The following is a 13,047-nucleotide window of genomic DNA, read 5'->3' on the forward strand; positions in this document are numbered from 1 at the left end:
TAACGCTTGATAATATGTTTTACAGGTGAATTTTTTCTTCCTTTTTTTTTAAATACGAGAACGATACACAGGAAAATTCTTTGATGTGCGTGATTTTTCCTCCGAATTTGAATTTTACATGATTAATGCGTCAACCGGTAAGAAGCCCCCCTGCTCTGTACACTTCACATTAAACTGGTGACTACAAATTACTAAAAAAATTAATACAAAGTTTAAAATAAAGCAATTTTTTAAAAACATTCACGATTCCAAACTAGATAAAACGAAATTCCTAACACCTAAATGCTTTTACGATAAATATTTATATCACGTTTTAACAAACTTCAAAAAAGTTGCATATTTATACCAGGTTGGTATGCTGCTTGAATTTGTATAGAACTCACCATACATTCATACATATCAAACATACAATCTTATAAGGAATCTTGTTTACATTATTACATAAGTAATCAATTGTGAATTTTCTCGTCAGTACAAACATAATAACCACCTTGTAAGATCAAGTTTTATAATTGATAGAAACAATGTCTTCAAAACGTTTAAGTATTTAATTATGCATAATAAAATAAATTTTTGCGAATGGAATTGATGTAATACGCAATTCTTATGTAGTCTGTTATGGGCATAAACTCCTAAACAATGCATTGAAGTGGGAAGGAGAAATCTTCAACAGGTTTTACAACTTAACAGGAACTACAACATTCACGTTCTTATAGAAACCTCTAAATTTTCTAGGTGTAATTTAAAAAAAACCTCTAAATCTTGTAGTTAATGAAGGGAAGAAAAAAACCGCTAAACAAAGGTCACAGTTAACACAGGTTTAAAAAAATCCTTAACCCAATGTTTTAGGAATAAGAAAAATCCCTATTAAATCATATAGTACATGATTTAATAGGAATTTTACTAACAACAGTTAGGAATTATGAGGGTTTTGTGTTAGCTACAGTTAAGGATTAGAATAAACAATACTCAGGTACGTACACCGTCTTCAATTAAAAAACCACCATTTCTATCACATTCTTTACTCTCAATTAACACTTCCAAACCTGAAATTTTACAGACAAGTCGTAAATTAGCCATAAAAATAATCTTAACAGATCTCGATCGAAATCCAAAACAACAGCTCCAAAGGGCTCCAACTTTAGAATCATTTAACGCAATCATCTCTTTGATCACCATCCAGTAAGGAAAAAGGGGTGACGACGTTCAAGTATTAATCACGTAATTAAGAGGCCACAAATTTACAACGGCATCAATCAAAACAACAAAAAAACAGAAAAAAACCCTTTCTGGCTAACCCGTTCGTAGTATAAAGTTCAGGCAGAGTTATTATTGATACGTAAGATACTGAAGAGCCTTAACCTTAATGTAGGGGGGTGGGGGTGAAAGCTTCTAAAAACCAATTCCGAGCACTTATCTTTTATTTTTTTAAACAAAGAAAGCCTACATTTTACAGGATATACCGAGGATATCAAATGTTTTCCCATCGACAACGCCCCGACTTATCAAAATCTACGAGTGTGCATTCAGGGATCGGGACAAGCTACATACATATTCAAAGTATGTTTGCATTTTACGATATAATCTGTTTATCTGCTCGTGTAGATCTGCATCTACTTCGGAACATGCTAAAATTTTACATTTTCGAGAGAATTTCTACCGAATTTCTATGAATCATATCGTTCCGGGTACGCCGATATCGAAAAGATTACGACTAAATCCAATTTTTACTTTACGCGAATCGATTTAATCTTCCAATACTTTACGCGGTGTTTATTTTTGAGAAATTTTACACACGTAATTCCGAATTTTAGCGAAATTTCCGATTTTATGAATAAAAGAAAAGAAAAAAAAAACACCATTTCCGAGATTGAGGTGTAGTATTTTTCCGTTGAAAAACGACAACGCAGCAGATTTAGAGTTTACAGGAAACTGACTAAAGTCAATTTTCAGCAATTGGAACGAATAAAAGAATTTCTTTTTAATAAAATAATTCGATTTTGAGCCATCGATAACCTTTTTCGGTCAAATTTTTGACTCGTCGTTGATAATCTCGGCTTTTAAAAATCTGGTCAAGCGAGAAACTTGTATGGAATTTATCGCAGCATAAAGAAATTAAAGAGGACAAAACATAAAATTTGACCTAGTAAAGGTCGAAATTTTGTGAATTTTCAGCTACAGAACTCTAACTTGAGCTAAAAACCTTTAAATAATTTTAAGATATTTTTTTAAAAAGACGCTTTCGTTAGTCATACTTTTCAAGATGGAGGTGGAGGATGGCGGATGACTTCACCCCGTATACATCACTACTGCATTTATGTAGTACAGTACACACGATTAAATTCTACATTTTATATACGGTTTCGGAATGGGGAAATTGGCCCCACCCGCATCACCTCCCTAAAACACCATTAAAATGCACTGTCATAGAATTTTTCGCCTTCTATCTTAATTAAAAATAGGTAACATTTTTGAGTTGCGAGATTCGAAAACGTGATACCAAGCAAGTTAAATAAGAGCTCGAAAATTGGCGTAGTTATTCAACTTATCAATACAATCTTATAAATTTTGAATTAAAACAGTTTAAAAATACCGCAAAAGCTGGCAAAAATCAACCCATTTAAAATCAAAAACTATATATTTAGTTACAAAATCATTTTAAAAAACGAATGGAATGAAGATCGAAACTAGTAACTTTCAATACTCGATTCGGGAAAAAAATTAATTTAAAGGACACAAGAAACGAACCAATTTCGAGATAATGGCGAGTAATAGAGTTCAAGACTCGACGGAAAACAATAAATTTCGAATGAACGAGCAGCAGAACATTTAATACAGAGCAAACCAATACCGAACGGCAAATAAATTTCAAAACTCAAAAAAATAAAAATGAATCTTATTTAATTTAATCAAACGCTCGACAAGATTTCCTTCAAACGATTTTATATTGAGTCGCAACTGACTCAAAACTCGAATCACAAGCGAGCAATTTCTGGCATTTTACTCATAAACGTTCGAAAAAAAATAATAATAACCACCTTGGATTTCGTTGTATATAACATTAGGCCTATATCTTTTTCAAAAACCGCACGGAACTTAACAAATTTCCTGTTAGAAAATGAGAAGAATAACAAGTACTATCTGATATCGTAGCTGGTCCGAGTGTAAACTTCCTGTTTATTAAGCTTTAATATTTTAAAACGAATTTATTCTTAGATTTCTTGGAATGCCAAAAATAGTTACAACTGAATCAATTTCTCTATTGTTCAAAAATAAATTTCAAATATAAACTTAACTATTGTGTCGATGTTACAGTAACGGTTTCTTCCATAACAATCGTAGTTATGGTATACAAAACGAATCTATAAAAATAACGAAACCCCCTGCAATATGGCCTTCGTCGTGATGGTATTTATTTGTCCCAAACAGAGTAAGAAGAGTAATAATCTTCAATATGCAAGTTGCTAAATGAATAAACTTTTACGACTTTTGTATGAGAGCAAACTTCACTGGTTTTTCCACGGAAAAAAAAAAGAAGTGAAATTTGAAGTTTGACCTCTCAAGAATTTGCTACAAAATATAGTTTTTTAAACAAGCTTGACCTCAAAAATAGCGAAAAATATATAGTTTCAAAAGAAGAGCGACGTCGAGGAGGGAACGTTACTTATCTCTGGAACCATATTTTTTGGCATTTATAGTATGAAATATCGAAATTTACATGGTTATGTTTATCAACTAATTTCGTTATTGCCGTACTCGCGTTATAAAATTCAGTTATGCAACGTGGAATGCAATCAGAAAGCAACTCTCAATCGATAATGTGAAGGAGGTATTCGAATTATACAGCATGAGAAAATAAATTGTTTTTTTTTCTTTGTAAGAATGACGTTTATAAGCAGTAGTGTGATCTGAAGTAGCCTTGAGTATAAAGCTGTTTAGCCTGGAATATTTGCTGAAGGCGTGAATTATTTAGCGTGTAATTTACTTCAGCAAAGCCAATTGCATATTCCAGTACGACCTTATAACTCGAAACATAACCCGATACGAAACGTGAGCGTTACACAGTCTCAAATATTACATCTTTTTGTAGTAAATCTTTACAGAAAGCTCTAAAAGTTTAAATGATTTGTTCAAAGTCTAAAGAATATATTAGGCGCAGCAGGAAAAACCGAATTATATGGCTTCAAGATGGAAGCAAGTGAAAATCTACAAGTGAAACATCTTACCAGCATTATTGATAAACACTTACACATCTAACCCAACTTCAAGTCCTTTAATGTGAAGAATCTAAGATCTGAAAAGACCTAATGTTAGTGAGAAGGTGTTTATTTTCTATTTTGTGCTTCAACCCGGTGTTTCTTATTATTGAAAAAAAAGATTCTGCAAAGGAAAACCTCCAGGCTTAGCATTAAAGCAATCGATTAGAGAAAACTGAGCATTTATCTGAAAGGAATTGTATACCAATACCTGCATTGATATTCAATGCGCCTTACACGAATTTCACTATTATTCTTTTAAAAAATAAAACAGGAAAGAAAAAACTGTATCAGAGCTTACATTTCGAGATATAAAGTGATGGATCATTCTATCAATCTATCGAAAGCTCGATCATCTTTACGAAGCAGATGTTTTATCATCGAACCTTTAACTTTTCAAACTCGTTTTTTATCAGATTTTAAAGTTTAGACCCCCCACTAAAATAGCATTTATTCTAATATCCGAGCTACAAACTGTAATTTTAAGATCACGCGACATACACACAGACACACACACACACACACACACACACACTTTTTCCCCCCTAAGCCCAACAATAGAAGGGCTATCATCGTCGTCATCTTAATAAATGGGTAAATTTAAACTTTATTGTTTTAAAACGGATATATTATTCGAATAAATGTTTCCCATTAAGCAGCACAATGCGTTATTATTTATGTAAATAATTCTCTAACTGCTCGAGAGTTAAATAGAAAGAAAGGGGAAGGGAAAAAAACGGCACATAAACTTCAGCTGCTGCTTAACATAAATTCAGTTCGCTCTGCTTAACGCGCTCACTCCTTTACAGACTTGATCGACGTACAGGGAAAAACGTAGGGGAAAAAAGATCTCCGCAAGTAGATTTTAAAGATAAAAGGCGATTAGGTACTTAATCTTCGAATACTTCAAAAACTGGATCAATCAATCACTCGATGAAAAATTGCTAAGCGCTGTATTCCGGTGCGGAGTACGATTTTCTGTGTGGATAATTTCTACATGCACACACACTCGTTTAATTAACTCGTCATTAAGGACAATTTCTTCGCTTTAAAATGGTTCTAAGACGGGGGGAAATTAATACAGAGGTGCCGAAACATTCTTTCGTCACTTCTGTAATCTGTTTCCTCGATACAAACGATGGAAAAGCGATGGCGACGATCGTTTACCAGGAGTGAATAAATGGGGAGAAAGAATTCGAACGTCACGATTAGGGAATTTCCCCGAAATAAGTTCAGGAGAAAAAGTTGGAATGTAGGGAATTTATATGTTGCACGTAAATAATATTTAGGTCTACTTAAAATAACAATTAGAACGATTATATTAGCAAACTTACTCCCATTTTAGGAAATATTTCAATCCGAAATCACATAATTTCCATCAAATTTTCCTCTTGTATTTTGCACTTAATAATAAAAACAGTTACAAAATTTCGGTGAGTTGACTAACAATAATAAGCAGTACAGAGTCCTTTTAGTTGAGTCATACGCCTTTCATTTAAAAATCGAAATAATACAATTTGCTGTTTTAACACCATATCAAATTATAATATTAACGTTTGGGGCATCCATTTCACACTTAAAGTTAGGAATTTACGAACTTTTCCTTTACAGCAAGGGAACAAAGCCGTAAGACGGGGTCGACCTTTATCTGAAAGCTCCTCCCCGGCTGAACACGTAAAATTGTTTAAAAGGACGAATTCAAGAACTAATTTTACTGTTTGTCTGTCTGTATACATCAGACACACAAAATATAAGGTACGAATTTAATTTTATAGGCTACGTACTGTGCATACACCCAATCGGTTAACCGTATCAATCGCTCGAACAGATTATCAGAGGCTTAACAAAACAGCTGCAGCGTTGATTTGTGAACAAGTCTTGAGAAGTATTTAAACAAGTCGGCCCCTTTACAACGGTTGGGCCACTCTTAAAGACTAAGGTACTTTGAATAAAATCTGCTAGATTCGACTGAAGATAAGAAGGAAAAAATTTATAAAATACATATTTGAGGTAACGCTCACACTCGAATAAGAAAATGTACCGTATACTTACGAAAGAAACGAAAAGAATACCGCGTTAAATCGGGGCGAATATTTTTTTTTTCTTCCAATAGATTCAACAGATCTGGAGAATTTACAACGCTAGCATGAGAATGCACTTTGCTTTCACGATATTGTCAAATTATTTCCTCCAATCGGGACGAGAGAAATCGATGACAGAAGGCAGTAAAAGCGATGACATCGGCGAAAGTTCGCCATTGCGGGGTTCATAAATCTAATGAAACTGGTGAGATTTCGTAAATTTCTCACTTAAAATATGGCGGAAAATCTAAAGTCTAATTGCTCTGCACGCTACTCGTTGGCGGAAATTACGTAACCGGCTCGTTTAAGAGAATCGATCACATTAAAAAAAAAAAAAAGGAAAAATCCATTTCGAAAACAGCATAAATCCCTAAAACCGACCCGCGGCAATTTACTTGATTTAATATTTTAAACGAGCTCTTGTCATTTATATGATAATGCGGTAAGTTACGACGAGCGCGGGTTTAAAGATCCTGGCACAGTTTCCAACCGGCTCGAGACCTCCCTCTCCCATATGTTACTACAGATCCCACGGAAGAAGAACGGTAGATACAAAAATTAATATTCAAAGCTGCGGGTCAAACGTCCATTTAGGTCATTACCGCTAACTCGTTAGCATACCAGAGTTAAAAGGTAAGACGAGCAATTCCTGAAAGCCCGAGCTACTTTGTTTATATGGAACTAGTTCCTAGCAGTCTGCTTACAGGTAAAGGGAGGATAAAATGGATAAAGAACCGAACCATCTTGGGAACGTCACGTGATCTGAGAAGGGGGAATAAAAAAATTTTTTCCTACAAGGCCGCAGAGAGCAATCGTATAGAAACCAGATGTTTAATGACTAACAGAAAGTCGAAATTCTTTCGATTTTGCTCACGATTGTTACTTACGTGTCGCCAATTTCGATATGTACCCATCGGCTCGTGACCGTCCCAGCAACCTGCAGCAAGATCATTTGCGCTAATGATCATTGTTCTTGGCGGAGATTTGCAGGCGTTTCCTAAACAAACATCGCGTAAAGCGGATATTGATGGAAAGGAAAAGGAGTGTTTAAGCTAATCCGAAAATAATTTAATGTGTAGTCGTATGGATCGACTTTCGTCCAAGCGAGAGAGCTTTAGTCCGCCTATCCCGTGCCCCATTATAATTGGTAATTGCACGATCGATTCCACACCCGATTCCGAATTAATATTGCATAAGATAATCCACATCCAAAACTAGATTGTTACGCAGGAACTTAACTCCACACCCACTGTCAAGTTTCTATTGCATGACTTAACTCCCACATCCCTTCTATATGACTATTGCACGGGATAATATATTTAACTCCACCCATGCTGAATTGTTATTGCATACGACAGTTTTTTTTTTAATTTTATCGTTGTAGCAAGACGATAATTTATCCAAACTGAACTGACAGGCTCGATGATTTTATAGGTCGCCTTTCAGACCCGACATTGCATAGGATAATATCTTAGATCCGTATCTAAAATTCGACTTATAATATTATGTAAGTAACGCGTCAGTATCATTTTTATACAAGAAAATACCGATATTGCATGCGAAAACACGCCGAGATCCACCCAAAATTCGCTCTAATGCGATACAGATAACGCTTTAATATCACGCAGAATCAGAACTAAATACAGATAGTCTACTAGAATCGAATTGATATTGCATAGAATCATCATCAATCTTTATCAAATGGATAAAAACTGACTTTATCTTCATCTAAACCGAACTAATACAGCACGGGATAGAACCTGGTCACATACAAAACGATTTAATAATGAATAAAACATAACCAAAATCATCAAATCGAATTGATATTGAAGAGAATAATAGTATGATCCATTCCCACAACCTACAATAATTGCTAGTGAAGCAATAATACTTCACGAACGCACTCAATTTAAAATATATTGCATAGAACACGACCGATACTGCACAGAACTCAATTTAGATTAAACCGATACCGGGTATCGAGTGCAACACCCATATCAACTGAACCAATACTACATAAACCAGTATCAGATACAACTCCACCTCAACTGAATCGATATTGCATAATATAACAACACACACTCCACACCCAAAATAATAATTACAAAATAAAATTAGGTGAATGTCTAGTTTTTAACGAACGAGGAAAAACTATATACATATACAGTGAAACCTCCATTAACGGACACCTCTACATAGCGGACAGTTTTACAATCGCCAGACCCTTCAAATATTACAATTACAGTACTTCTAAATAGCGGACAAACTTCTCGTGTCCGCTATTCGGAAGTTATACTGTATTTTAAACACAAAATCACACGGCACGAAGGAAATTTACTCAACTCTCGTAAAACTAAAACCCAAACCGTAATTGTCATACAAAACCGTATGGCCAGCAAGAGAGTACCAAACAGATTAATGAGTCCATGGAGTCGCATATACCACCAATTAAGCGATAAAATTCGTACTTTGAAGTTATTAGGCAACGAAGACAATACGCAACCTGGGATAATTGACCCTTACGGTTCTGGATATTCCCCTATCGCGTTGCTAGACCTGGCCGTAATTTCCGAGTGACCAATAAATTTCGTATTGTGTGATACAACGCGCAATTACTATCCTTCCATGCGATTAAGGTTAACTCGCCGATTTCCAGTAAAATGGGCATCGAAAGGGGTTTAAACTGAACCATATTGGGCCTTAATGGGTTCGGCGTTATATCCGTTAACTTAGGGTAGAATGGAGAACTACGGTGACTATAACAACACGCAAGGTAGCTGTTTGACCGACATACGGGCTTATGTAGGTCAATCAGCTAACCACTTATTGGAGAGTTCTGCACGGGTTAAAGGATACCCCCGACTGTAGAAACTAGTCGAGCTGGCAGTCTAACGCGCATATTACCTGCAGAATTGGCAATGTATCAAAACACCTTCGGTATATCATTCCATTGTCACACCCTTTAGTGAAGTCACGTTCTTCTTATGTCATACATATAAAACTTCTCACGTTAATGTTGTTTAACGCCATCCCTCCGAGCGGCGATTACGACTGTTACCACGCTAAAAAAATTTTTTTCTGGGAGAGGGATGAAACAGCATTTTAAAACGAGTACAAAACTCGGATCTTATATAACGCAACGCGTCTGGAATAATTCCGAAACGCGCCAGTTTCGGAACTACCGAAAGGGCGCGTAACATAGATATAACACTGACTTCATTGACAATTCATGCATGCAACGTCTTGTTTCTGACGTAAGCAAACAAGAAACAAGATTCGCGTGTCAATGAAAATTATTTCCCCAATAAAACGCAGAAACGTGTCCATTGTTCGAATTTTCCTTTGTCTATATTTTTTCTCAAAAAGAAAAAAAGAAAAAAAAAGGTAATCGAAAGAATAAATATTCTTTAAATTACTCGCTCTTTTTTATGCAGCGTACAGTACACAACCCAATAACTGGTGTTTATGCAAATCGCTGTACTAAATTTAAATATACGATCGGCATTCCTATTTGAATTCGTTTTAATTCTAATACACTCGGAATATTCAAAAATTGTGTCAAAACTGAGAAAAATAAGAAGCGAGCGACGTAGCCACAGGGCAGTCAGTTTCTAAAAACTTGGCTGGAGCGTTGTATTGTTGTCCGTGCGACAAACGCTCTCATAAATCACGAACGAGAACAGAAACACGCGATTTGGCACCGGATGAGAATTAAAAAGAAGAAAAATAATTCTTCTTTCCGCTTAATAAGTTGAATATACGTTTTCTAAGCTATTGACATCGTTCGGCATAACACAAAAACCCAAACATTATGGATTCTTTCGACAAAAAAAAAGCAACACCCTCCACGTGCGATGTTGCTGTGGAAGTATTTCTACGTATATTTTTCAGTCGGTAAGTGCCGAGTAAACTCGTACGTTTCGCCAACTTCTAAAAAATCTGGTAGTTAAAGGGTGCACAATTTTCGACAACCATCAATGACTCCGAACGTTATAGTATAACTTCAACACAATAGAAGAGTGTGACCGGGACCGGAACGGTACCACACACAGTCGCAAACGAATTGTGAAGCAATGGAGTTATGTCACGCAATTCCAGCTCTTTTCCATTCATCGGTTTTCGCAGAAATATGACTTTTGTTCGAAAATCTGGATGACGCAACCAAGTCTCGAAGCTTGGTACTCCATGGCAAAACCAAATAATCGCGCCGAATCACGTGACCAACCAGCCCACTACTCGCGGCAGCGTCAACAAATTGCCATCAAACACCAAACTTACTGTTTTTGTTTATTTTTTCCTTTTTTCCTCAGCAATACTCTAACTGTGAAGTCCGAGAAATGCGCCGATTTGGTCCATGTTAGATGACGACGAGTAGTTACAAAACCGGGAGAAAAAATGATTTTTTCTCTTTTTTTTTTTGTATCAAGTTATCCACATTTGAAGGGAACAATCCAAAAGAACGTCCGGTGTCAACAAATCCCTCTACTGAACTGATATTTGGGACGCCACTGCGCATGTTTACAGCGCTTGCTCCGTTGTACGTGGAGCAGAACGGTCGACGAGGCAACGTGCATTCGAGGGAGGAACAGTTGCAAACAGCTGCTCCGATGCACTAAAGCCATTTAAAACTTTTACAACGGGGAAGACGAACTTCTTCCCACGACTGGACGTCCCCCCGTAACTCGTTTACATCTATCGAGCACGTACAACGAACTAAGATGATTAATGGCGCGATATTAACTACATTTTACCTCATAAGTAACGTTAGTTTTAATTAGTCGGATGTCGTAAGTTGGATTTTTTTTAAGCTAGTGACAAACATTTACAACAAAATTCCTCACTTGTACTACAGTATTATGGGATTATGGAAGAGGTAATATAATCCCCATTCTGCGCTGCAGCTTTGCAATGCATATATTACTTCGTACGGTCGAGATTAGAGAGAAAAAAATGTACCAAACCATCAAAATTTCCCGTCTGTCTCATCGTCAACAGTAGCGTAAATCAATCTTCTCCTACCTCACGGATTTCGCTCTGGTGGCATACATCAATCCCCAATTCTCTGAGATTTAACTTGTAGTAGCGTAAATTAATCTTGTTCAGAGTAGTTCTACAATCGCCCCGGGCAATGGGAGTAAAAACACGGGGGGATTTCTGTATCGATAAAGCGCGCCTGTAGAAAAAAAAAGCACGAGAACGATACACAATACGCGACTAATTGCACCCTGACAGTTGTCCAAATATAAAAGAATGCCACCCAAGTCGGTAAACGGCAACCTCATACATTTGTCCGACGGAAAATTTACAAGAAAATTTTCACCACCGATTCATTTCCATCGCAAATGGGTACCTTGATAAAGTTTATTAGTTCAAGGTATGACCCGATATCTCTCCAATCTAGGATCCAAACCAAAGATAATCGCTCTGTTTCGACGTTTAACCACACCCTAAGCTGGGACAGACGTCAGCAATCACGTGCTCGGTTATTTCCCACCGCCTTGTTTTATTCGCACGTAATCTGTGGGATGCCCCACACCGAAAGCAGAGTTAGATATGCCGGTTAAATCACCCGAAAACCCCACAAAACCAGTCTCTTTCTCCCTCCCCCACTTACAGACCAAACAGCCTGAAAGCATCAATTTCCAATCGAATGACGTTTGTAACGAATGTTTAAATGCCAACCGGACTATGATCCGGTTGCCGGGGTGACCAGAATTAACACGTTATAGACGGCCGGCAAGCATCTTCCACCTACGAATCTAAATAGACACGTGTCGCCGGCGAAGTCAAAAACCTTACCCCCTAGCGGATAAAATCGATCGATACGAAAAACCTACCATCTAGGGGATTCCCCCCGTTCTAACCAAGCAGTCAGTGACTCCGAAACCTTATTTTTATTTTTTTTAAATAATAATAATAAATTCGAAATTCGTCACAGCGATAGGACTTCGAATTGTCGTCAAAGTTACGAACGAAATCTGAAGCCAATAAAAATTTATTTTATTGACGCTTTTACAACGCCTGAGGCTAAAGGGATAATTTCGCAGAAGTGGCGTGATTTAAGCGTCCAAACAAGAATTTCTCTGACGTTTCCCCCCGTCAGTAATGGACGGAAAACGCGCGCGCAGACACACAAACACACACACACACACACACGTTCGATCGATAACATCAACTTAACGTCGTCTCGTCGTAAAACTTGGAAAGTAACTTAAAAATTTAAAGACATAATTAGCCGAAACTCTCCGTGCCGAAACCTGACGTCACGGCCACATTAGTCTGGAGAATATCAATAAACTTGTCTGGTGTTGCGTAACGTTATTTACTTCTATAAGTGTTTTAAATATCGCTTTCGCTGGAACGGGCGCGATCGTCTTTTGATCATTTACAAACAACGCGTCCCGTTACGAAACTCCATTTTGTTATGCCGGAACGTAACCGCCGTTTCGGATATTTTATCGGCAGATAAACAGAGGTGTAAAGTTTCGGTAGCTCATTATTGCAGTCGGAGGGGTAGGTTCGGCTGACGTCATCTCTCTGACCGTGAAATAAAGGTCACGACCACACTAACGTGGTCACATGCGAATAGCCAACGGAGTCAATGAGAAAAGAAAGATAATTGGAAGCGATCCAACATATGTATTTTATTTTATTTTTATTTTTTCCTGGTAAGAACTAACTATGCTCAACAAGTTTGTTTTCAACAAAAA

At 36.8% G+C, this 13,047-nt stretch overlaps 1 protein-coding gene across 8 annotated transcripts in view; it reads right to left on the bottom strand.

Moving 5' to 3' along the window:
- tai (taiman) overlaps window positions 1-13,047 on the bottom strand; it is a 286,233-nt gene that overhangs the window by 169,489 nt on the left and 103,697 nt on the right. The window contains exon 1 of one of the 8 annotated variants that reach the window (XM_067262730.1): window positions 10,616-10,993. The exons of 6 other annotated variants lie outside the window; for them this stretch is intronic. The gene's annotated coding sequence lies outside the window, so the exon portion shown is untranslated. Of the gene's footprint in view, window positions 1-7,224; window positions 8,082-10,615; window positions 10,994-13,047 lie in introns of those variants that run through there. One more of the 8 variants, XM_067262732.1, reaches the window with a different exon arrangement.

Source organism: Centruroides vittatus, unplaced genomic scaffold (genome assembly GCF_030686945.1).
Source record: "Centruroides vittatus isolate TY-2023 unplaced genomic scaffold, ASM3068694v2 contig_1507, whole genome shotgun sequence".
Classification (NCBI taxonomy): Eukaryota; Metazoa; Arthropoda; class Arachnida; order Scorpiones; family Buthidae; genus Centruroides; species Centruroides vittatus.